General features: G+C 48.8%; 1 long non-coding RNA gene across 2 annotated transcripts; it reads left to right on the forward strand.

The window, feature by feature from the left end:
* Nucleotides 1-441: 441 nt before the first annotated feature.
* Nucleotides 442-12,201, forward strand: LOC135361564 (uncharacterized). 2 transcript variants are annotated; one of them, XR_010404990.1, is made up of 2 exons: nucleotides 442-1,747; nucleotides 11,249-12,201. It is a non-coding gene; the product is annotated as an uncharacterized LOC135361564 (long non-coding RNA). The 2 variants fall into 2 exon arrangements; XR_010404989.1 differs by having other exon boundaries at nucleotides 11,252-12,201.
* Nucleotides 12,202-23,676: the final 11,475 nt, after the last annotated feature.

Consider the following 23,676-nt stretch of genomic DNA (forward strand, 5'->3'; position numbering starts at 1 on the left):
AATAATGCAGTGAGAGAATGCAGGGAACCTGCAGTTAGGGGACCATAGGGCTTCCCACCTGCCTGAGCACTCTGCCCTGGGGATAGGGGTGCCTGCGCCGCTGCTCGGGAGACCCTGGTCTTCTGTCTCCTCTCTGGTTGCCTAGTCATGGGGATTTCCCATTCTTCTCCCCTCCACTCTCCAGAGGAAGGCTGGAGAGAAGTTAGCAGGTGGACAAGTTGGAGAAAGGCATCTAGGAAAAGGGAACTGCGTAGTACAAAGGCAGAGATGTGTGAAAGATGGAGCTTGAGGTTCTGCTTTATTAGACTCGAAAGCAAGACAAATGGCAGTTGGGGGAGTCAGGCATATTCCTGAGGGTGCTCAACACGGGGAGGGGCAGGTAGAACCCCTCTGCGGGGCGAGAGGGGCTCCTGTGAGTCCCACTTCCTGCTGGCCCCCACTTGTCTCCTGTGCCTGACTTACCTCGGACGGTAATTAGCAATTACAGTTCTGTCTGTCTCCTAGAATGAGCCGGAGCCCTTGGGACCAAGAGACCTGGCTTAGATGTCTTTGTGTCCCCATGGCACTCCGCACGATGACTTCAGAAAGGAGATAGTTTATAAAATGTTTGATAAATGAAAGAACGAGTCCCCTGAAAGGCAGGGATGTTCACTCTGATTTCGCAGAGGAGGTAGCTGAGCCAGGCACTGGAACTACAACCCCCCACCCCCTGCCCCACTGTCTTCCTGGAGCTGTCCAGAGGAAGTAAAATGTGGGGCTGAGATGGCCCACCGATGGAGTGCCCACGGGCACCCTGCCCTCAGGGGGGCTGCCCGGGGGAGGGTTGGCTAGGCATGATTCATCTTTCCTGAGGTCCTGGCATATTTTGCCTACCTCCACAGGGCCAAGGGTCATGTTCCGAGGCCCCCAATCCCAGCATAAGTAGGCCCTCCCCATCCCCAAGCACCATGAACGGAAGACCACTAGGTGGCACTAAGTGGTCAGTTAGTCCCTTCCTAGAGACAGGGCAGGTCCTTTGTCTCCTCGCTGTGCCTGAGCTGGGCTCCCGGGCACCTCAGGAGCTGGGTTGCCCAGTAGGTGTAGGGAGGAGAGGTTCCTTTGCTGAGAAGCTTGCACTGGGTATGTGTGGAGGACCTCATGGTTTGTGTTCATGAGCCCTCTTGTTCGTTTTTCACAATAACTCTGATAGGACAATGGGACATTATCCCCACCTTAGTGGAGAGAGAACGAATTTCTTGAAAGGTTAGATGACTTGGCCAAACCCACCCTGCAAGCTGGGTCTGGAACTCAAGTCCCAGCTACAGGGAGGGTCCTGGGGTTTTTGCAAAGTCAGCAGAGGGCCCTGAGCCTCCAAGTGGCTCCGGCACTTCCCATGTGACCTTGAACAAGCTGCTGAAATCCTCAGCCCTAGTTTCATCATTAGTGAAGTGAGTCTAAGAGCGACCAACGGAGTTAGGACAAGTAAAGAGCTGGGGTGGAGGCAGGCAGGGGTGAGCCCCTCATGGTTAGCTCCTATTGTCTCCATGACACTTACTCTAAGTGGCCACCCTGTACTGACCCCGTTGCCCTCCCTGCCTCTGGTGGCCCAGAGGATAACAAAGAGAATTAACAGGATCCAGAGTAAACGAAAATTTCTCTTTCAGTCTTCCCTCCTAGAGGACCCAGGCTGTGCCTACCCACTGCGAGGAAGGGGAGAATGAAGGCCCCCCACCTTCCCCCAAGACACATAAGGTCCCAGCCCTAGTCGGTGAGTACATTTGTCAGAACTGGTCCTCTTCTTTCCTCTGTCCCTCTTCTTTTTTATTTTTATTTTTTTTTAAGTAGTTTCCATGCCCAAAATGAGGCTTGAACTCACAACCCTGAGATCAAGAGTCCCATGCTCTACCAACTGAGCCAGCCAGGCACCCCCTCCATTCCTCCTCTTTTTTTTTTTTTTTAAGATTTTTTAAATTTATTTATTTGAGAGAGAGAGCGCAAGAGGGGGTAGGGTTAGAGGGAGAAGTAGACTCCCTGCCGAGCAGGGAGCCCAATGCGGGACTCGATCCCGGGACTCCGGGATCATGACCTGAGCCGAAGGCAGTCGCTTAACCAACTGAGCCACCCAGGCGCCCTCCATTCCTCCTCTTAACAGAGCTTTGACAACCCTTTGCGTGGGATCTTCAGACTGAGATTACCGAGGAAGAGACAGGCTTACAGAAGGTGGGCAGCGCACAGTCCCTCAGCTGTAAGTGGCAGAGCTAGGATGGGCATAAGGTCTCACCCTGGTATTCAGAGCCTTTGAAAAAAGAGCAAGCATGGGTGCTTCTCAGCCCCTAGCTTTGTCCCAGAAACCCCACACTCAAGACTCCCATTTCTTTTTTTTTCTCCCCCCCCCCCCCGTTTTTTTAAGAGAGAGAGAGAGCGCGTGTGTGCGCATAAGCAGGGGGAGCAGCAGAGGGAGAGGGAGAAGCAGGCTCCCCGCTGAGCAAGGAGCCCAAGGTGGGGCTCCATCCCAGAACCCTGGGATCACGACCTGAGCTGAGGCAGACACTTAAGCAATTGAGCCACCAGGCATCCCTTCTTTAAGATTCCAAAAGCCTCACCTGCTGAGATAGAACCAGCTGGGAGGGGCCAAGATGGAAGGGGAAGGGCTTGGAAGGAGACTCTGAATAGGGACATGAACTCCGGGCGGTGCCAGACTGGCCCTGCAGGGAGGGGGCTGACTGCTACTCCACCTCCCACTCCTCAGATTCTCACTCCCTTGACTCTGGCTCCTTCCTCGCCAGGAATGGCCCTTAATTTCCTCTCCTGCCAGTATTGGGTTCAGTAAGCAGAGTCCCAGCTCACCTGGAAGGTGTGGAGTGAGAAGGGTGTCCAGTTACATGCTGGGGCTGGGAGGGCAGGCAGGGGCAACCTGGGGGCAGGAGCCAAAGGCCTGGGAACTGATGGTGGGAGCAGGTGTGTGTGGGGGACCCAAGACACCCCCACCCTGTGGGCACCCTCCCATCCCCGCCATAGGGGACCCTGTCTTCTGGGCTCAATGCCTTCCTGAACTCCTTCTCCTAGCTCCTGGGGACTGTTATGGAAAGACCGGCATCCGGCATCTGGTAGCTAATGCTTCCCTCCTAGAGGACCCAGGCTGTGGGTTCCCTGAGCTGGGTCTCAGTTTCCTTAGTCTCAGAATGGGGGTAGGGGGGGAATAAGCCCTGTTGGACCGATGCCCTGCAGCCTGGGATTGTGTCCGTAAACTAGAAGGGCTCTGCACACCCCTGAGGAGGTCCTTCTCTTTCTTTTTTTTCTCTCCACCCAGGGTGGCCTCCTCCCCCCACCCTTCCCCCTGGGCCCTGGCACAGCACTCCATGCCTATTTAAGGCAAATCTCCTGATCTCCTTTTAAATAACATTCGCTTCTTGTTGTGGAGAAGACAAGCAAGGCCTGAGCTTAGGGAAAGGGGAGGGGAGCCCCAGACAGCCCATCGGAGAGTAGGGGGAAGGGGATAAGGGGGTGAAGCAGGTTTGGGAAGGTCCTTGCCCCACCCCCACTCCCAGCCTCCCATTTGGTCCCCTTACTGAACAGGCCTTCAATTGGCTCAAACCCCTTTAGAGGGGCTGGGGCACTCCCAGAATGCTTCATGCAGCCCCTTACAGGCAGTGGGGGTGGGGAGATGAGGAATAATGCCAGTCCCAGGGCCTGGGATGGGTGCATGCTTGGGTGAAGAAGGAGCACAACCAGGGTGACCAGTAAGGGGAGTGGGAGGGTCTGGGGTCTGATCTCCACAGCTTGCCCACTGTGAAGGATGAAACACAAACGTTCTTTGGTTCTAGAATCTGAGGCTCAGAGAGTCCAGGAGACCTTCCTGGGGCCACACAGCTAATGAGTAGAAGGATCTGAAATACAAGCCTGGCCTCGCTCAAATTTAATGCTTTCTCCCCCTTCATGCCAGGTGTCCTTGTGCCTGGGGCTGTATGTGACACCTGACAGTGACTCTTATCAGAAGCAATGTGTCATTGAAAGCCCCCTGCACACACCCTCCCTCTGCCTGCCTAGCTCCCAGGTGGGAGGCCCTGATTCCTTCCCTTCTGCCTCCTTCTTCTTTCCTCTAGGCCCACCACTCCTTTCCTTCCCCTTCTCCTGAGTTCCTGGCCTAGGCCCTCTGGCCTAGCCCAGAACAGCTCACCTTGACTTGGTTCATACACTGAGAAAATTACAGGCGGAAGGTGGCATGTCCCACACCCCTCCAGAGGAGCCAGGCCGGGCACCCTTCCCACTGCGAGACCCCTACAGGCCCCTTCCCACAGCTCAGTTCCTCCCCCTAAGATCTGAGGCCACCCTCTCCTGCTTCCTTCCCTCCCCTCTGCCTAGTCTCTCCCCCAGGTAGCCATCTCCCCGGCCTCCCATCTCAGGCAGGGCTAATGTCCCTGCGGTCCTCTCATGACTGAGATGCCCTCTCTAGGGTTCAAAACGAGAGGGTCAGGGATCCTTTACAGATCATGTTGCCTCCTCGGGACCAGACACTCACTCCTTAGGCATGTGAGCTCCAGCAGAACCAGCCCCAACCCGTGTCAGTGTCAGGCTGAACTGGGGGCTGGGGCACCAGAACAAGAAGCCCTAGCCTTTCTCTGGATACTTAGGGCATAAAGGGGTGTTAGCAGTCAGCTGGCCTGATGCCTCAATTCACAGATAGGAGCTAACTGGGACCCAGGGAATGAGAGGGGAGGCTCTGGGGTCCCACAGTGAGACAGAAGCTAAGTTGGATCATACTGGGACCCTTGATAACCCCAGGTAAGGGCTTGATCCCTGGGGGAGGGTGGTCTATTATAGGAGAAAACGTGGCTCCATATTTCATGGGGGTGTCCTTGAGCTTCTAGGGTTTTGTTTTGTTTTGTTTTTTAGTGTGGCTCTACTACTTTAAAAACTTTATTTTCATTTTTTTTAAAAGATTTTATTTATTTATTTGACAGAGAGACAGCGAGAGAGGGAACACAAGTGGGGGGGGAGTGGGAGAGGGAGAAGCAGGCTTCCCGCGGAGCAGGGAGCCCAATGTGGGGCTGGATCCCAGGACTCTGGGATCATGATCTGAGGCGAAGGCAGATGCTTAACGACTGAGCCACTCAGGCGCCCCTTAAAAACTTTTTAAAAGTAAACTCTATGCTCAATGTGGGGCTCAAACTCATGACCTCAAGAGTTGTATGCCCTAGTGACTGAGCCAGCCAGGCGCTCCAGTGTGGCTCTATTATTAACCTCTTGTGTGTCCTTAGGTAAGCCCTTTTCCCTCCTTGGGCCGCAGTTTCCTTGTATAAAACAGGTGGCTTGGGTAGATGATCTCTGAGACCCCTTCCCATTCAGACCTCCTGCACCTTCCATCAGCCCAGCCCCATCCCCCCAGGCCTCTATTTCCCAGCTCTTGCCCTGGTCCAGACCTCCCTCATAGCCCATTGAGATTGCTCCAACAGTCTCTGCACTGTCTCCGGCCTCCACTCTTCCCCTCCACCCCACACACTGCCCAGGTAACGTCCCGAGGCTTTAGGAACCTCCTGTGGTCCCCCATGGCCTCCCTTAGAATGACCCACCTCATCATCTGGCATTCAGCACATCCTGCCTGCAGTCTTGGACCCTGTGCTCGGTTTCGTCATTTGCCAAGTGGCACTAATAACCCCTCACTAGTAGGGCCGTGGTGTAGACATGCTGGGATACATGTGAAGAGCCTGGGAAAGGCTGGATGGCCTGACCAGCACTCTTGGCTTCTCTGTGCTAGAAAGGCTGCCCATCCCACCACCACTCTCCTTCATCCAAATTGGCAAGGTCTTCGAAGCTGGTTCCAGTTTCACCCCCTCTTAGAAAGGCTAGCCTCCCAGTGGCCCCATCAGAGGTGACCTCGCCTGTGTGGAGCTCCTGCAGGGCTGGACTCTACTGGCCTGTCTCCACCTGCAGCTCCCGCCATCCCAGGGAGAAGGTATAACTGGGGGCCTCTAGAGAGCAGGCTGGCAGGACACTTGCTGAGACAATAGCTGGGTCTGTGGGCTCCTGCCCACACCTGATTTCATCCCCTAGGGCAGTGTTTTTGACAGGGGATTATCTTTGACCCTCAGAGACATCCTTACTGCCAGCTCTAAATTAAAGACTCCTAGCTAGGGGCGCCTGGGTGGCTCAGTCATTAAGCGTCTGCCTTCGGCTCGGGTCATGATCCCAGGGTCCTGGGATTGAGCCCTGCATCGGGCTCCCTGCTCAGTGGGGAGTCTGCTTCTCCCTCTCCCACTCCCCTTGCTTGTGTTCCCTCTCTCGCTGTGTCTCTCTATGTCAAATAAATAAATAAAATCTTTAAAAATAAATAAATAAAAATAAAAAAAATAGACTCCTAGCTAGGCCTCACAGCAGGCTTTCAGCTGGAGGTTTTAGACCATGTCTTGCCCTCTTCTGGTGACTGACCAAGTGGATTCTCAGAAACCTTCCCAAAGACCCAGGAAGGAATAGCCAGCAGGAAATATAAGTTATTAGAAGAGACATCTAAGGGGAGAGAAATCAGAACGTAGACACTTGGAGACTTCTCATTCTGGGGTCTAAACACTCTCAGCCACTTACTAATTATAGGGCCTTGGGGAGATTACTTAATGTCTCTGAGCCTCAGCTTCCTCATTAGTAAAATGGGGACAATAATATCTCATCCTATGACAAAAGAATTAAGTGATCCATGCAGAATGCTTAGCTCATGGCCTGGTACCTCATAAATGTTCAAAAAATGGTAACTATAATCCTTGTTGAAGACCTGGGTGGCTCAGTCAGTTAATCATCTGCCTTCGGCTCAGGTCATGATCCCAGGGTCCCAGGATGGAGCCAGTTGGGCTCTTTGCTCATCGAGGAGTCTGCTTCTCCCTCTCCCTCTGCTCTTCCCCTCAGCTCACATGCTTGTGTGTGGGCTCTCTCTCAAATAATAAAAAAAAAAATCTTAAAAAAAAACCAAAACAGGGCGCCTGGGTGGCTCAGTTGGTTAAGCGACTGCCTTCGGCTCAGGTCACGATCCTGGAGTCCCGGAATCGAGTCCCGCATCGGGCTCCCTGCTCAGCGGGGAGTCTGCTTCTCCCTCTGACCCTCCCCCCTCTCATGTGCTTGCTCTCTCTCATTCTCTCTCTCTCAAATAAATAAATAAAATCTTTAAAAAAACAAAAACATATGGGGGTGTCTGGGTGGCTCAGTCAGTTGAATGTCCAACTCCTCGAGGTCCTGAGATTGAGCCCCACGTTAGGCTCCACGCTCAGTGCAGAGTCTGCTTGTCCCTCTCCCTCCCCCTGCTTGCTCTCGCTCTCTCACAAATAGATAAAATCCTCAAACAAACCAACAAACAAACCAACCCAGATGGATCAAGGCCCCCAGCTGAGGCAGGAAGGGCTGTTGGGAAGCAGGAAGGCGCTGAGGCACAGGCTGCTCAGCCAGAGGTAGGCAGGTGGTTAGTAGCTAGAATAAAAACACAAAGTCTCTCAGGGCGCCTGGGTGGCTCAGTCGTTAAGCGTCTGCCTTCGGCTCGGGTCATGATCCCAGGGTCCTGGGATCGAGCCCCACATCGGGCTCCCTGCTCGGTGGGAAGCCTGCTTCTCCCTCTTCCTCTCCCCCTGCTTGTGTTCCCTCTTTCGCTGTGTCTCTCTCTGTCAAATAAATAAATAAAAATCTTTAAAAAAAAAACAAACACACAAAGTCCCAAGCCTGGTGCTAAACAGTCTACACACACTATTTCATTTAAACCTCAGGCTCTCCTTTTGTCAAAAGTAGGGCTTCAGAACAGAAGTTTCCTGAGGCCTTGCCAGTTCAGTGAGCACTTGACTTCGGTTTACAGAGGTTTTCACTGTACAGAGTACTTTTGACTTTATAGGGCCAACTCTGTGAGTGTTCTGATAGTTGTCAGTGGTCACACAACCAGATCTGGGACTCGAACCAGGGAGGACGGCTCCATCTTTCTGCAGGGCCCGGTGGCACACGGCTCTGAGAGGCGTGGGTGAGACCTGAAGCCCCACCAGGGGCCTAGGGAGGAGCATGGCCCTTGAAGGCAGCCACGTCATGGAAGCTTGGCTCTGGCTCCTGCCCAGCGTCCGGTTCTGTCGGGCTGTGCCGGGGCCCAGAGGCCTGGGTCTGGAACTCATCAGCCCCACCTGTCAGCCCTCCCCTGGCCGGCACCCGGGGGCCTTCAGTTATCACTAAGGAGAGTGTGGCCTCAGTCCAGGGGCCCTGCATCCCTTCCCTGCTGGGGACCTCAGGCAGGGAGCTGTGCTCCCATAGCCAAGCAACCCGGTTTGACCGAGCTCTGTTATATGACAGGTACCATGAAATATACAAAGACCTCAGTCATTCAATAAATATTCCTTGAACACCTATAGTGTGCCTGGCCCTGAGCTGGCTCCAGCGAATCTGACAGAAATTCCTGCCTCCACTCTAGTAAAAGAACTTGTAAAGGAAAGCAGAAGTGTGATGGGAAATAAAAAAGAGAGCGATTCACTTTACACAGAGTAGTCAGATTAGGCCTCTGAGCTGAGAGAGGGAAGGACAGCTAAACAGAGCAGTCCAGACAGAGGAAAGGGCCCACACCAAGGCCCTGAGAGAGGAAAATCTGGAGTGTCTGGAGAGCCACAGACCACTGCGAGGGAGGCCTCAGCAAGCTCTCTCCCAGTAAGTGCCCACTGGACAAATGAACAAACCATCACGAGAATTTCTGCTTCCAGCTGAGATGGAGTAACCAGGACTGGATTTATGTCCCCACCTAAGATGACTAAAATACCCCCCAAAATATATGAAACAATGGTTCTCAAGACACTGGACACCAGACAATGAAAAGCAGTGACTCCTGAGAGTCAGGAAACCAGTGAGGAGAGCCCTACGGATGCCCCACTTTACTTCCTGAAGAACGTTTCCAGACCAGAGCATAGGGAGAGGAGAGCAGGTGGGGTCTGGCATTCTCCCTGCACTGACAAGATGAAGTCAGAAGTCTGGGGACACAAAGCGGAGAACCAAAAAAGAACGAGTTGCACCCAGAGTGAATTCTGGAGCACTACAGACTGTAGGTCTTCAGTCATTCAGCTTGGTGCCTGCATGTGAAGATACTACTAGAAAGCACGGTTAGGGGGCGCGTGGGTGGCTCAGTCGTTAAGCGTCTGCCTTCGGCTCAGGTCATGATCCCAGGGTCCTGGAATCGAGCCCCGCATTGGGCTCCCTGCTCTGCGGGAAGCCTGCTTCTCCCTCTCCCACTCCCCCTGCTTGTGTTCCCTCTCTTGCTGTGTCTCTCTCTGTCAAATAAATAAATAAAATCTTAAAAAAAAAAAAAGCACGGTTAGAATCAACCAATACGATTAGAGAGATTAATCCTTGGAGCTCACACAAGGCTGAGAATAGTGCTGGCTCCCACAAACCAGAGTGGAAACCTCACAATTAATGGGGCATTGAGTGGAGCACTCACCAGACCTTTTGACTCAGAAGTGGGTGAAAACAAAACACCGCTCTGGCCCCATCTAACAAAAGCAAGATTTGAAAAAGGACCAAACTGTTTCCAAGTGCTTTTGCATCCCAGAACAAAACTGAAGAATACTGATAAGAATACAAAAATGTCCAGCATCTAACAAAATAAAATTCACGATGTCTGGCAACTGATAAAAATTTGCATGTATACAAAGAAACGGGAAAGTATGACCCATAATGAAAAGAAAATACTGATCAGTTGAAACCTACCCAGAAGTTACCCAGATGAGAGAATTAGGAGACAGACATTAAAACAGTTATTATAACTATGTTCCATATGTGCAAGAAGATAAAGCAAAGGCTGACCATGTTAAGTAGAGAAATAGAAGATATTTTTTAATAGACCCAAATTGGATTTCTAAAGCTGAAAACTATAATGTCTGATATAAAAAATACACTCGATGGATTAATGGAACATTAGATGTGGCAGAAGACTAGTGAACTTGAATACATAGTAACAGAAACTATCCCAAATGAAATACACAAAGAAAAAAGGCTTCAAATTAATAAGAACATGGCATTGGGAGTCATGTGACCTAATATATTTGTGTAACTAGAGTCCCCCAAAGAGGGAAGAGGACAAGAAAAAGAAATACTTGAAGGAAAAGGAAAAAAAGTAACTGAAAAACTTTTAAATTTGATGAAAATTTTGATTGAAAAATTTGATAAATCCATAGATCTCAGATACTTAGTGAACCCCAACCACAATCACATAAAAAAACTATACCAAGCTCTCCTCCCAGCTCAACAGACAGCTACATCTTCTTGTGCAGGGCCAGCTGGGTCCCTGGGACACAATGGTAAAGATTGGGGTAAATGGATTTGGCCATATTGGATACCTGGTCATCAGGGCTACTTTTTTTTTTTTTTTGGTCAGAGAAAGAGAGAACACAAGCAGAGGGAGCCAAAGGCAGAGGGAGAGGCAGGCTCCCCACTGAGCAAGGAGCCCAATGTGGGACTCGATCCCAGGACCCTGGGATCATGCATGACCTGAGCCGAAGGCAGACGCTTAACCGACTGAGCCACCCAGGCATTCCTTAAGGTTTTATTTTTAAGTAATCTCTACACTCAATGTGGGGTTTGAATTTACAACCCTGAGATTAAGAGTTGCATGCTCTACCAACTGTGCCAGCCAGGGCCCTAAGGGCAGTAATGTTACCATCAATGACCCCTTCATTGATCTCAACTATGTGGTCTACATGCTCCAGTAAGATTACAGACGTGGCAAGTTCAATGGCACAGTCAAAGCTAAGAATGGGCATCAAGGGAAAGCCCATTTCCATGTTCCAGGAGTGAGATCCCACCAATATCAAATGGGGTGATGCTGGTGCTGAGTATGTAGAGTCCACTAGTGTCTTTACTACCTTGGAGAAGGCTAGGGCTCACTTGAAGGTAGAATCCAAAGGGTCACCATCTCTGCCCCTTCTGTTGATGCCCTCATGTTTGTGATGGGCATGAACCATGGGAACTATGACAACTCCCTCAAGACCCTCAAATGCTTCCTGCACCACCAGCTGCTTGGCCCATCCTGGCCAATGTCATCCATGACAACCTTAGTGTCAGGGAGGGACTCATGACCACAATCCATGCCATCACTGCCACCCAGAAGACTGTGGATGACCTCTCTGGTAAGCTGTGGCATGATGGCCATGGGCTGCCCAGAACATCATCCCTGCTTCTACTGGCACTGCCAAAGCTGAAGGCAAGGTAATTCCTGAGCTATATGGGAAGCTCACAAACATGGTCTTCCACGTCTCCACTCTCAATTTGTCAGCAGGATATGACCTGCCGCCTGGAGAAAGCTGCCATATCTGACGACATCAAGAAGGTGGTGAAACAGGCATTGGAGGGCCCCCTCAAGGGCATCCTGGGCTGCACTGAGGACCAGGTTTGTCCTGCAACTTTAATAGGGATACCCTCTCTTCCACCTTGGATGCTGGGGCTTGTGTTGCCCTCAGTGATCACTTTGTCAAGCTCATTTCCTGGTAGAACAGTGAATTTCACTATAGCAATAGGGTGGTAGACCTTAGGGCCCACATGGCCTCCAAGGAGTAAGAGTCTCCTAGACCAACAGCCCCAGCAAGAACACAAGAGAGAGACCCTCAGCTGCTTGAGAGGGTTTACCCCAACTCAACTTCCCAATACACTGAGATTCTATACAGTTTCCATCCCAGAATCCCTGAAGAGGGGGAGGGGCTTAGGGAACCTTCCATATCATGTACACCAATAAAATACAGTGGACCCAGCCCCCTCCCCTCCATAAAACCTATACCAAGGTATATCATAAGTAGTTTTTAAAATGTGATAAAGGGAAAGATTTAGAAGTAGCTAGAGTGGGGCACCTGGGTGGCTCAGTCGATTAAGTATCTGACTCTTGACCTCAGCTCAGGTCTTGATCTCAGGATCATGAGTTCAAGCCCTGTGTTGGGCTCCATGCTGGCCATGGAGCTTACTTAAAAATAAAAAATAAATAAATAAATAAAAGCAGCCAGACATATTACATACAAACAAAAATAATGCTAACAGGTTTTTTTGTCAGAAAGCATGCAAGGAAGAGGACAGTGGAGCCACATCTTTAAAATACAGAAAGAGAGGTGCCTGGCTGGATCAGTCGTGAGTTCAAACCCCATTTTGGGTGTAGAGATTACTTAAATAAATGAATAAATAAAATTTTAAAAAATAAAAATAAAGTACAGAAAGAAAAAAAAATACAACATCAACCTAAAATGTTTACCTAGGTTAAAAAAAAAATCTTTATGTAGGTAAAAAATGTTTACCTAGGTAAAAAAAAAAAACCTTTCAAAAATAAAAATGAAAGTGAGACTACATGGGATGAAATTAGAAATTAATGACAAAAGGAAATTTGGAAAATTCACAGACATGTGGAAATTAAGCAACAACTCTGAAATAAGCCATGGTCCAAAAAAGAAATCACAAGGGAAGTAGAAAATACTTTGAAATAAATTAAAATCCTGTACCAAAGCTTATGGGATGCAGCTAAAGCAGTGCTTAGATGGCAATATATAGCTGTCCAATTTAGTAAGTTTTGCCATAGGCATACATTTGTGAAACCATCATCACATTCAAGATAATGAACATATCCATCCCCCACAAAAGTTTCCTCCTGCCCCCCTTTAATCCTTCCAGCTCCCCACTGACTCTCAGCCCAGGCAGCCACTTTCAGTTACTATAGACTAGTTCGCATTTATAGAATTTTATATAAATGGAGCCATATTCTTTTTTTTTTTTTAAGATTTTATTTATTTATTTGAGAGAGAGAATGAGAGAGAGAGAGCATGAGAGGGGGGAGGGTCAGAGGGAGAAGCAGACTCCCTGCCGAGCAGGGAGCCCGATGCGGGACTCGATCCCGGGACTCCAGGATCATGACCTGAGCCGAAGGCAGTCGCCCAACCAACTGAGCCACCCAGGTGCCCTAAATGGAGCCATATTCTTTAAATATTTTGTAGAATTCATCACTGAAACTATCTGAGGCTATGGGTAATTTCTTAAATTAATGCTTCAATCCCAGGGCACCTGGATGGCTCAGTCGGTAGAGCATGCAACTTTTTGTCTCAGGGTTGTAAGTTCAAGCCTCACATTGGGTATAGAGATTACTTAAAAGTACTCGGAGATGCTGAATTGACTCCCTGTCAATCACAGATCCAAATGTAAATTCTCAGGGAAAGACCCTATTGGCCCACTTGGATTAAGGACTCCACGGTGCCTCAAGGTATGTGTTCAGGGGGCAGAGCCACGCAGGATGAACCTGACTGGTCTTCCTGCAGAGGGAGAACAGGACAAGTGTTAGGAAAGTGCTTGGTGGACAGACCACAAGAGGAGTGCCAAGAGAAACGACCAACACATTAACTGGAACTCAGGAGACCTGGCATGTTCTGTACTCAGAATTGTGCCTCTTGATGGGGGCAGCATCTATTTTTGTAATGTTCAGCTGAGCAGCAGTGGGAAATCAGTGGAGGAAGAAATCTCTTCCAACTGGGCAGTCCAAGGAAGGCTTCACGGAAGAGGTGCCAATGATACCAGCTCTGTAAAAAAAGGTACGCTCAGCATTTGTGTGACCTTTAAAGTTTAATAGTGCTTTCATAGCCTCTCTTTGCAATGTAGACCTACCTTCTCAACCTCTCCCCTGGGATTGGCATTATTCTATATCCCATTGCACAGATGGGGAAATGGCCAATGAGAGACATTGACTGACTTGCCCACGTTCACAGAGCTTGACAGAGCAAGATGTGACCTCTAGTGTTTAGACGCCAGAGCCCTGGCTTGCTCCCTCTCCAAGGGTGACTTCAAACGGAGTGTGGGGAGAGGGGCTTGGTTGGTGAGTGCTTAGCAGGGACTGAGAAGGGAAAAGAGCTCAGGTAGCATCTCTGAGCTCCTCTGCAGAAGATGCCCTGCCCCCTGCTCTGGCTCCAGATACCCAGAGACCACCTTTGAGCTGTGCTGCAGACTCAGACCAGTTTCCGCCCCACCCTTCTGACCCCTTATCCTGCAGCTCCAACACCTTGGGAGATCTTAGACTCAAAATGTGAACTCATTAGAGTCCTGCAGAGAGCCAAAGAAACCTCAGGACCCACCCCAGCCACCTGAGGATAATCAACACTAACAATCAAAAGCCTCGGCCACATACACATACAGTACTGATTTCATTTTCATAAACGTTTCAGGGTAGGTACTGCTCCTATCCCCATTTCACACTGGTGGGAAACTGAGACTTAAATGACAGTTTATTCATTGTCCCAGATCACATAGCTGATAAGTGGTGGATCCAAGTGTGTCTGATGACAAATGAACTAAAATCATCCTGCTAAATTGTTCCCTCTTCTCAGTTTGCCTATTTCTATCGGCGGCACCAGGCCTGACACCCTGCCATTTCTCCTGGTTTCGGTGTCTCAGGACAGCCTGCAACTCTGAAAGAGCTGGGGGCTCAGGACGGGTGGCAGACAGGCCATCTGCACTGACATGGGGGTGGGCAACATGGACGACGTACCTGCTTTGTCCGCCAACCATGGATTTAATGTCACTCCTTTTTTTTTTTTTTAAGATTTTATTTTTAAGTAATCTCTACACCCAACGTGGGGCTCGAACTCACAACCCCAAGGTCAAGAGTCACACACTCTACCAACTGAGCCAGCCAGGCACCCCTGTTGCTTCTACTTTTAACCCCAACTTCGTAAGAGTTAAATTTAATTGCCAGATTGTATGTCCTGGAGTTTAAGAGCAAGGAGGGTTCTAGTCCTGCCCTGGCTTCCCCACTTTCCTGCTGTGTGATCTTGGGGCAGCTTCTAAACTTCTCTGAGCCACAGTGGCCTCATCTGGAACAGGGATAACAACCCCAATCTCTTGGGTTAGAATGTTGAGGGGAGATGGGTTTCACTAGAGATGGACAAGGCTCAGGTTGCTTTAAGCAGCGCAACACTTAGTCCATCCATCCCTCTAACTGAAGCTACGGTACTTCAAAACATTTAAAAAATATACTCAACTTTGTCAGATGGTTAAATCTTTTTAAGTAATCTCTATACCCAATTTTGGGCTCCAAGTCACGATCCCAAGGTCAAGAGTCAAATGCTCCACCAACTGAGCTAGTCAGGTGCTCTGATGGTTAAATCTTTTTGATGCCTGCTTAGGTTTATTTATTTTGCCTGAAATGTTCTTCCAGTTTAAGTCCACACGTGAGCCTCCATGAGCCCCCAGACCCAACAGCCTGTAGAAACAGCTAAGCCGGTGTCTCACTGCCCGCTGTGAGCCTTTCACATGCTAACATGCATTGTGGGCCTCCCAGAAGTGTTAACGGTGGAAAGGGAGCAATGGAACCTCCCAAATTTGCTTCCTGCAGCACCTACCAATATCTCCTGAGAAGGCAGCTACTGCCTACCATTCACATTGGGTAGGCTTTTCCTTAATCTGTCCCCAGCTCCAGCCTCCCATTTCCAGCCCAGGAGACAAATGTCCTATCAAATCTGGCTTTCTTCTCTGTCCTGCCTCTGGTGCCCTCCACCCAGGCCTCCTACTCCCTCCTGCTCTCCTCCTACAAAGCTCTGTGAGGCCCAGTGCTTGTCTCTTACTCTACTGTAAGGCCCTACAGTTGTCACCTCTCGAGACCCTTGGTCTAGCTCCCGCCAGGGCCCTAACCACTCATGGACCCAATTCTCCTTCTTGCCTTCCTCCTGAGAGTTCTTCTCTGTTCACCTGACGCTCCAGCCAAACCAGGCCCTCCACACTCAGAGTTTTCCTACACCCATGTCCTTTCCTCTGCCTGGCCCATCTTCAGGGTCTGGCTCTCACACCGTGGCCTCCCAGGGGCCTTCCCCCCCGAGTCTGGCTGAAGGCCACAAGTGGCTTCTCATTCTGTTTGTGCATAGTTCTTTGTTCTTGAGGTTGCTTCATCACCGGTGAGTTCCAGTGGAGTCTGTGGTCTACAGTAGGTGCCCATAAACACCTGTAGCTGGAAGGAACGAGTCTAACCCAAGTCCTTCATTTTACAGTGGAGGCAGAGTTGAAGAGATGTACTTGACCTATAGCTGCTGCCAGGAGACAGGACTAAGAGGGGCTCCTGCTGGGCTCCTCCCCAGGCTAGGCTTTTTCTGCCATTCACTTTGGGAAGGAAGCCCTCCAGGGGCTCACGCTATAGACTCTTCTCAACTAGGTACTCCACCACTGTCCCAGCCACACCCTCCACTCTGGAGGTCTGGTTCCCTCACTGTCTCTCAGAGCCTTCCCACTGCCATTCCACAGTTCCTAGCACTACCACCTGGATACTGTCTGAGGCAGAAAGGGTCTTCAGGATTATCCATCCAGGGGGCCCACAAAAGCCTCAGAAGGTCTTTAACCCCGGAGCTGTGTGTACAACTGTGTGTGTGTGTGTGTGTGTGTGTAGATTTCTGGAGAGAACATCCAGACACCACCTGAATCTCAGTGGTGTCCAAGACCCACATGAGATACAGAACAACTTATCTGTTGAGCTCCTCATTATACAGGTGTTAATATACATAAGGGTCTTACAACCGTACCTGGTACATTTGAAGTGCTCTCTAAGATACGGATTGGCCCACAGCCTGGTTTTGCAAATAAAGTTTTATGGGATCACAGTGACACCTTTGTTTTTGTATTGTCTATGGCTGCTTTCTCACTACAGCTACAAGGGCAGATTTGCAACACGGATGTTAACTGTATAGCTCACAAAGTCCAGGAAGAATGGCTACCATAATTATTCAGGTAAACAGCAGGCCCTAAGCCACACAGCTAGTAATCTGGGGTTTGAATCTATGTCTATTCAAGGATTCAGTAACACACCTCTGTGCTTCTCCACTCACCTTTAACACACAGTGCTCATTCATTCATTCATTCAGCAAGGGTGCAAGGAACCCCTTCTGTGTCCTCCAGGCTGTGAGCTATTGGGGGCAAAGCTTGGGGGGACAGTCAAAGCCGGCCTTATGGCTTTGAAGAATGACTTCACTCTGCCTCCAGGGCCCTTAAGTGACTAGCCCTGTGAACCTTCTTTTTGTCTGTTGAATACACAGATATTCTTCCTACCTCAGGACCTTTGCATGTGCTGGCTTAGCTGGCACTTTCCTTTTTTTTCTTTAAAGATTTTATTTATTTATTTGACAGAGAGAGACACAGCGAGAGAGGGAACACAAGCAGGGGGAGTGGGAGAGGGAGAAGCAGGCTTCCCGTGGAGCAGGGAGCCCGATGCAGGGCTCCATCCCAGGACCCAGGGATCATGACCTGAGTCGAAGGCGGATGCTTAATGACTGAGCCACCCACTTTCCTGTCATTCAGGTTCTAGCTCACATATCATCACCCAATTAAAATTCCTGGGCTCAACTCACTTTTTTTTTTTTTTAAGATTTTATTTATTTATTCACGAGAGACAGAGAGAGAGAGGCAGAGGGAGAAGCAGGCTTCCAAGGAGAGGGAGCCCGATGCAGGACTCGATCCCAGGACCCTGGGATCATGACCTGAGCTGAAGGCAGATGCTTAACCATCTGAGCCACCCAGGCGCCCTCAAGTCACTCTTTATTCTTACATGGCACTTAACCACCAGGTGAAATATTTGTTCACTTGTTTTTTGTTGGTCTCCCTGAAACTAATGTGAGGTTTGTCTCATTCATTGCTAGAGCCTAGTGCCTAGAACAGTGCCTGACACAGTGGGCACTTATGGTACTCAATAATTATTAATGACTCCTGAACAGGGTGTCAGGCAATGTGGCTTTCTCTTCCTGGCTCTATAAACCCACTCACTGAGCCACATTTCCCTTCTGTGGGCCTCAGTTGCCTCCTATGTAAGGTGGAATATGAGGTTTGGGTGAGAAACCCCTCATCTTTTGGTTTGATCATTTTATGATTTGAAAGCATTTGCCAGGGACCTGCCATTTGTAGGTTTGGTGGTAGCAGGCTATATTTGACCACGAGCCTAAGTCCCAGCCCAGGCCCCGGGGACAGATGAGAAAGTCTCTACTGAGGGATGAGGGAAGGAAGGGGGGCAGGTGGAGGGGAGACCCAGAATCGGTCAGGCAGGGAAGGCTCTGAGAGCTGCAGACCAGGGGCCAAGGAGGAAGTGCACAGAAAAGGGGGATAGATGAAGAAGAGGGAGGATAGGGGTTGTGGGCAGAGTTTCTTTCCCTTTCTAGCCTATGAGCTTTAGAGTTGTTTGAAATTTGTGTAACAAGAATGTGTTATTTTTGCAACTGGAAAAATTAAAATGTGCATGCCCTTTGGCCCAGCAACTCCATTTCTAGGAAGTCCCCGCAGATAGAGGCATGTGTGAAATGACCCATGTACAAAGCTATTCATGTCAGCCTTATTTGAAATAGCAAAATACTGGAAACAATCTAAATGTCCATCAAAAGGGGACAGACAGGCTAGATAAACCAGGGCACATCTAGAAAATGGAACAGTAGAGAGATGTTAAAGCCAAGAGCCTAGCAAGTCTGTAAGTGCTTATGTAGAATAATCTCCAAAATCTGTTAAGTGAAAGAAACAAGGTACAGAATGACATATACAAGATGCTGCCATTTATATGAAAAACTGTACACACAAATGTTTATAAATGCTCAGAATATCTCTGTTTGTGTATCAGTTGCTAGGGGATAGGATTGGAGGGAGAGACTCAATGTTCAATTCTCTTTTTATAAAGTTGAGGTAAAATTCACATAACACAAAATGAACCATTTTAAAGTGTACAATTTCTGGGGCTCAGTTGGTTAAGCATCTGCCTTCGGCTCGGGTCATCATCTTGGGGTCCTGGGATTGAGACCCGCATCAGGGTCTCTGCTCAGCTTCTCCCTCTCCCCCCACCCCTTGTGCTTGCTCTCTCTCTTAAATAAATACATAAAATCTTAAAGAAAGGGATGCCTGGGTGGCTCAGCTGGTTAGGTGGCTGCCTTGGGCTCAGGTCATGATCCTGGGGTCCTTGCTTGGTGGGGAGCCTGCTTCTCCCTCTGCCTGCAGCTTCCCCTGCTTGTGCTCTGACAAGTAAAATCTTAAAAAAATAAAGTGTAAAATTTCCATACAGTTGAACCATCACCTCAATGTTGTTCTACATTTTCATCACCCTAAAAAGAACCTGCCATCCGCAGTAGCAGTCCCCCCCACCCATCCCGAGCCCCTAGCCCCTGGCAACCACTAATCTGCTGTCTCTATGGATTTGCCCATTCTGGATAGTTCATATAATTGGAGTCATACAGTATGTGACCTTCTGTGCCTGACTTCTTTGATTTAGTGTGTTCTGAGGTTCATCCATGCCGATCCTCATCATGGATTTTACATTCCATTATATGGACGTACCACATTTTGTTTATCTATTCAGAAGTTGATAGACATTTGGTTGTCTACCTTTTGGCTACTGGTAACAGCGCTGCTATGAACACTCACGTACAGGTTTTGGTTTGAATACCTGTTTTTGGGCGCCTGGGTGGCTCAGTTGGTTAAGCGACTGCCTTCAGCTCAGGTCATGATCCTGGGGTCCTGGGATCGAGTCCCGCATCGGGCTCCCTGCTCCGCAGGGAGTCTGCTTCTCCCTCTGACCCTCCCCCCACTCATGTGCTTTCTCTCATTCTCTCTCTCTCTCAAATAAATAAATAAAATCTTAAAAAAAAAAAAGAATACCTGTTTTCAATTCGTTTGGGTACATATCTAGGAATGCAATTGTTGGGTCATATGGTAATTCTGTGTCTTTCTTAAGAACTGAAAACTGTTTTCAATATTCTTTTGTGCCTTGCGAATTTTATGCCATGAGTACCATGAGCAAATATCAGTACTTCCCCCCACAAAAATAGAAAAAACATGAAGGTGTACATTCACGGGGGAAAAAAGCATACTGTCAATGCAAGGGATTATCGTTAGGTAAGAAATGAGCGAATATTTATCTAGATGATTTCTAAAGAAAACTGCATTTCAGACTTAGACTTCAATTCAAATTCCACTCCTTTGTTCCAGTCTGGTTCCGGGTATGGGGTACAGGGTAGAGGGAGACCTCGGATCAAATCCCAGGCCTGTCAGTTTCAGCTATGCATTGTTGTATAGGTTACTTAACCTCTCTACACCTCAAATGTAAACTAAGGAAAAATCATCTACCTGGCCAGGTGTGAGGGTTGAATAAGCCAAGGGATGTGTTATGCCTAAGCTTGAGCTTGGCACACAGCTGGCTTCCTAGGTTAGTGGCTTTACACTAGATGCTTAACAGACTGAGCCAGCCAGGCGCCCCTGGAGGAACAACTTTTTAATTGAGAGGACATAATGCCAAGCATGGTGTCAGGCACCGTTACGTGATTCTACACAAAGTATCCCCATTTCACAGATGAGGAAACTGAGGCTCAGAGTCCTTTGTCACTTTGCCCAAAGTGACAAAACTAAATATAAAGTGCTGCAGATTTGAACCCAGGCCTGTCTCAGTCTAGAAATTGGAAGCTTAGCCTCTGTGCCAAAGGGTCAACAGCCAAGTACTTGACAGATGTTAATGATCACTAATCATTATCTGATAACAACAGTGGTGTAAGCAGAGCTGGAAGGTATAGCAATGCAATGAGCAGTTTGGGGTGGAGGGTGTGAGTTCTTTCTTCCCAAGTTCAGGCAGAGGCTGGATTAGCTTTTGGTAGAGATTTAAGGGTTTGATACAGATGACTGGATTCGGGTCCCGGGTTCTAGTTTTTTATTATTATTACTATTAACATATAACGTATTATTTGTTTCAAGGATACAGGTCTGTGATTCATCAGCCTTACACAATATACAGTGCTCATTACAACACATACCCTCCCCAGTGTCCATCACCCAGCCACCCTATCCCTCCCACCCCCACCTCCACTCCAGCAACCCTCAGTTGTTTCCTGAGATTAAGAGTCTCTTATGGTTTGTCTCCCTCTCTGGTTTCGTCTTCATTTTTTCCTCTCTTCCCCTATGATCCTCTGCCTTGTTTCTCAAATTCCACATATCAGTGAGATCATATAATTGTCTTTCTCTGATTGACTTATTTCGCTTAGCATAATACCCTCTAGTTCCATCCATGTCGTTGTAAATGTCAAGATTTCTTTTTTTTTTCAATGGCTGCATAATATTCCATCATGTATATATACCACATCTTCTTTATTCATTCATCTGTTGAAGGACATCTGGGCTCTTTCCATAGTTTGGCCATTGTGGACATTGCTGCTATAAACATTGGGGTGCACATACCCCTTCGGATCACTACATTTGTATCTTTGGGGTAAATACCCAATAGTGCAATTGCTGGGTCGTAGGGTAGCTCTATTTTCAACTTTTTGAGGAACCTCCATACTGTTTTCCAGAGTGGCTGCACCGGGTTCTAGTTTTGAGAGTATGAGGAGATGCCCAAGATCTGTCCCCAGAGATTTAGCTGTAGTTGTTTTCAGATGGGTGTAGGAATCTGTCCTTTTCCAAAGGCAATTCTGGCCTGCAGCCAAGTGTGAGGTTCACTGGTTTGGATGACCTCTAGGGTCCCTTCTATCACAGATTCTATGATCTGCAATGCCTTAACACCCACCGCAGGGAAAGCCTTCCTCTGGGTGAGGCACTGTCCTCTCTCCCTCCTGCCTTCTTGTATCCCTAAGGCCCTAGAGAGAATGAAGGCAGCTGCTACCTTCCTCTTGGGACAGCAGGCTTTGGGGAAGGCCAAAAAGATTGCAAAGATGGAGGACACGAGAGCCTCACCGACCGCCACGTTCAGTGGTGAGGGTGATGCCCGCTCATCTTCCTTCCTTGCCCTGCTCTACTCCACTCCATGCAGCTGCCACTTGACCCACTGGACCCTGGTCAGGTGCAACCATTCCTACTTTCAGCTCCTTGGTCTTTCTCAGACACTGCCTGGTGGAGTCAGCTTCCCGGGCACGAAAGGCAATTCTACAGAGTTCATCTGGTCTAGAGGGTCTGCCCTCTCCAACTCTGGGAGGCCAGCGACAGGCAGGCAGGCCAGGGAGGCATTCTCAGTGACCTTTGGTTCCCTGGGAAGGGCTCAAAACCAGTAAAAGTTTAGCAAGTACCATTTAATCGTTGCCAGAACTTTTTTTTTTTTTTGAAGCAGACTTTCTGGGGAATAAAATTTGAGGACTGTAAGAAAAGATCTGCCACCTGCTTTTGAGATTAAAGGTAGGAAGTATGAAATGAACTCAGTACCATGCTGTGCGACCTCAAGTGAGTTGATTTCAGCTGCTGAACCTCAGTTTCCCCATCTGCAAAGGCCACTGGTCAGTAGTTGGGTAGAAACTAGCAGTGGGGCAGGGGCTCTGGCTGCTGAGAGGGAGGGTGTAAGCTGGGAGCCCAGAGCACAGCCTAGGAACCTTTGGCCTGCCAAGACACCCATTTTGGGCTCCTGATCATTGTTTTTGTATTTAATTTTTAATTTTTTTTTTAAGATTTTATTTATTTGACAGAGAGAGAGAGAGAGAGAGCACAAGCAGGGGGAGTGGCAGGCAGAGGGAGAGGGAGAAGCAGGCTCCCTCCTGAGTGGGGAGCCCAATGGTGGGCTCCATCCCAGGACACTGGGATCATGACCTGAGCTGAAGGCAGATGCTTAACCTACTGAGCCACCCAGGTGCCCCTGATCATTGTTTTTTTAATCTTCTGCTTTCCTTGAAGGTTCCTGGCATCCCATTCTCTCTCCCATCTTGGGAGAGGAACTGCAGTCATTGACATGTTAGTATAAAAATACTTTTCTCAGGGATTTTTCCATGGTACCCAAGCCTTTCATTCATTCCATGGTCATTACTGAACCCCTTCTACAAGAACCCGGGCTGGGTACCAAGGATTCAAAGATTAAAAAAAAAAAAAAAAAAAAAGGCATCATCCCTGTCCTCAGGGTCCTCCCCTAATTTTCAGCGGATAGAATAACTTTTTTTTGTTTTTTGGAAGTGGGGAAGATAACTGCCTCTTGGATTCGAAGTGAAGTTCTTGGTTCTATTCCTTTGCTGATTTTATAATCATTCCTCCTGTTGCCCTACAGCTTTGAAACCATCAGAGAACTTCCAGAGCCTGGATCTCACTTAGCACCCCCAAAAGCCTGGATAATACTCATGAAAGCCTGAAAGGCATCTCTAGTTTTACTGTGAGAAAACTAAGCATTGGGGTGCCTGGGTGGCTCAGTCTATTAAGCGTCTGCCTTCGGCTCAGGTCATGATCCCAGGACTCTGGGATGGAGCCCCAAATCAGGCTCCCTGCTCAGCGATATGGGGCTTCTCCTTCTCCCTCTGCTGCTCCCCCTGCTTGTGCACTCTTGCTCTTTCTCTCAAATAAAGACATAAAATCTTAAAGAAAAAAAAAAAGCCTTAGAAAGTAAGCTACGTGCTCATGGTCACACAGGTTGCTATGGTCACCTGGACTCAAACCTAGATCTTCTGGCATAGGTATTTTAGAAATACTGTTTGCCTTGGATTTGAACCTGTGATTTAGGTTACTACGTGGCCCAGAGTAAGGGAGGCAAGAAGACAAAGACAGAGCTCAGAAACTTTGGGCTGAAATGGCCCAGTCTCTGATCTTGACCTGCACCACTCTGACCTTGACCTTCAAACTAGCAGCAGGACCATGGGCAATAATCACAACCCCTGGGACACCTGGGTGGCTCAATTGGTTAAGTGTCTGTCTTCTGCTCAGGTCATGATCCTGGAATCCTGGGATCTAGTCCCGCATCTGGCTGCTTGCTTGGCAGGAAGCCTGCTTCTCCCTCTGCCTGCT

This window comes from Mirounga angustirostris, unplaced genomic scaffold (genome assembly GCF_029215605.1).
Source record: "Mirounga angustirostris isolate CCGP_5_RB_7025 unplaced genomic scaffold, mMirAng1.0.hap1 SCAF_9, whole genome shotgun sequence".
NCBI lineage: Eukaryota > Metazoa > Chordata > Mammalia > Carnivora > Phocidae > Mirounga > Mirounga angustirostris.